The sequence below is a fragment of the Rhinopithecus bieti genome, unplaced genomic scaffold (genome assembly GCF_001698545.2).
Source record: "Rhinopithecus bieti isolate Rb0 unplaced genomic scaffold, ASM169854v2 scaffold_12642, whole genome shotgun sequence".
Classification (NCBI taxonomy): domain Eukaryota; kingdom Metazoa; phylum Chordata; class Mammalia; order Primates; family Cercopithecidae; genus Rhinopithecus; species Rhinopithecus bieti.
The window spans coordinates 611,911-614,797 of NW_016807465.1; the positions used below are offsets into that span (position 1 = coordinate 611,911).

Sequence of the window (2,887 nt, forward strand, 5' to 3'; positions counted from 1 at the left end):
AAATAATACATTTATAAATTTTCAGCAGTACAGGAAGGCATAAGGAAGAAAGTAAAAATCTACCCCCAAATCCCTAGTTTCAGCCACCGAAAACTAATCACATTTAATAGGTGACAAATAACATTTCAGGCATCTGTACTCATAGGTTGCACATGTACCTATAGGTTGGCAGAAATAATGTAAGAATTATTTTAATACGAAGTTCTAAATTTAATTTTACTGGAATGTAAATAACAAAAACTGAACTGAAACTAAAATAATTATAATTTAATGGAATATTTCTTTGACACAGAGTATAATAATTCTTAAACTTCTAAATTTAAGAAAATGTATTATAAAATGGAGGTTGGAATAATTTCTAAATCTCCATTTAATGAAAAATTTCAAGTATATACAAAGTAAGTAGAATAATATAACATCCTCCTACATATCCATTACCCAGTTATAATAATTATCATTCTATTATTCTATCTATATTGTTACCCACTCCCCACCACCAGCTTGTTTTATTATTATTTTATAGGTTTTTGGGAGATAAATTCACATACTCTGAAATGCACAAATCTTAGCTGTACAAATTTGAAAAATGGATATACCTGTGTAAACCACACTCCTATGATGATACAGAATCCATTTCCCACTAAATTTGTGCATCCTTCCCCATCCTGCCAGTTCTCTATACTACTTTTCTGAAAAACTTCCCCGTAGATGAGTTTTTTTTTTTTTTTTTAATTATTATACTTTAAGTTCTAGGGTACATGTGCATAACGTGCAGGTTTGTTACATATGTATACATGTGCCATGTTGGTGTACTGCACCCATTAACTCATTATTTACATTAGGTATATCTCCTAATGCTATCCTTCCGCCCCCCTTCCCCACAATAGGACCCGGTGTGTGATGTTCCCCTTCCTGTGTCCAAGTGATCTCATTGTTCAATTCCCACCTATGAGTGAGAACATGCAGTATTTGGTTTTCTTTTCTTGCAATAGTTTACTGAGAATGATGGTTTCCAGCTGCATCAGATGAGTTTAATTTTACAGCTCCATGTAAATTTGTTCACCCATTCTCCTGCTGATGGGTTGTTTCTAGTCTGGGCTATTGTGAATGAAGCTGCTATGAACAGTTTTGTACACATTTTTTGTACATGTATCTTCATTTCTCTTATATAAATACCCAGGACTGCAACTGCTGGGCCAAGAGTAGATGTAAATATTTAATTTCATGAAAAACTACTGTAACTTTTCTCCAAGTGGCTGTATCATTTTACACCTCTCTGAGTAGGAACACTTTGGTTGCTTTACATCCTTGCTACCACTTGATGTTGTCAGTTTTTTAGCCAACATGGTGGGTAAGTAATGGCATCTCACTGTAATTTTAATTTGCATTTCCCTGATGACTAATGAGAGATACTGAGTAGTTTTGCATGCACTTATTGGCCATTCATATCTTCCTTTGTGAAGTGTCCCAAGTTTTGCCAATTTTTATACTTACTAGAATCTGTATCTTTTTATCATTGAGTTGTATGAGTTCTTTGTATATTCTGAATACAAGTTCTTCACCAGATATTTCTGTGAATATTTTCTCCCATTCCGTAGGTTGCCTATTCGTATTTGTAACCATGTCTTTTTATGAGCATTAGTTTTAATTTTAATGAAGTTTCATATTTTCCTTTTACTTTCAACCAACTTGGTTTTGTATTTGAAGTGCTTTCTTATAGACAACATAAAGCTGGGTCCGACTTTTCAACACATTCTAACAATAACTGTCTTCTAATCAGAGTATTTAGTAATTTACATTTAATATATTTATTGATCTTCTTGGATTTAATGTGCGATTTACTATTTTTTTCTATTTGTTTTACCTTTCTTTTATTCCATCTATTTTTCCTTCCAGCCTTCTTTGGGTTAGTTGGATAATTTTAGTATTCTATTTTAATCTTTTCGCTTTTAGTGATAACTCCTGCATTTTTAATGGGTTCTGTAGGGATTATAATATGAATGTTTAACTTATCAAAATTTACTCAGAGTTAATATTATACTTCTCCATGTGTTGTATAGGTATGTGCAACAGTGTAATTACATTTATGTGTCCATTCTTTGGTTGTCAAACATATCATATCACACACTATATATTCCACACCACAGTGCTAAGGTTTTTTTGTCTTGAACAGATACACGTAAAGAAATTAAGAGAAGAGAAGAAAAAACATATGCCCTTTCATATTTACTATTTCCAATGACCTTCATTCCTTCTGTTACTTTCATTTTACCCTACAAGGTCATTTCCCTCAACCTGAGGATTTCTCTTCAATATTTCTACCAGTGCAAGTATAAAAATGTCTTTCAGAGATTTGTAGTGTTAATCCGAAAATGTCTTTATTTTACTTACATTCTTGAAGGCTGGCTATAGAATAGTGGTTGACAGTTTTATTCCAGCGCTTTAAAAATACTATGACAGGCCAGGGGCAGTGGCTCACACCTGTAATCCTAACACTTTGGGAGGCCGAGGTGGGCAGATCACCTGAGGTCAGGAGTTCGAAACCAGCCTGGCCAACATGGTGAAACCCCGTCTCTACCAAAAATAGAAAAATTAGCCAGCCGTGGTGGCACATGCCTTTAATCCCAGCTGCTTGAGAGACTGAAGCACAAGAATCACTTGAACCTGGGAGGTGGAGGTTGCAGTGAGCTGAGATCACGCCACTGTACTCTAGCCAGGGCAACAATAGTGAAACTCAGTCTCAAAAAAAAAAAAAAAAACAAAAGACACTATGACACTGCCTTCTGGCTTCCAATGTTTCTGATGAAATGGAAGCCATCATTCTTATAACTGTTCTTCTGTATGTAATTTAGTTTCATCTGATTGATTTCTTTTTTTTTTTTTTTTT

General features: G+C 34.1%; 1 protein-coding gene across 1 annotated transcript in view; it reads right to left on the reverse strand.

Annotated features, from left to right (window-relative positions):
* Window positions 1–2,887, reverse strand: part of PCOLCE2 (procollagen C-endopeptidase enhancer 2) — an 80,241-nt gene that overhangs the window by 31,071 nt on the left and 46,283 nt on the right. The window lies entirely within an intron of this gene.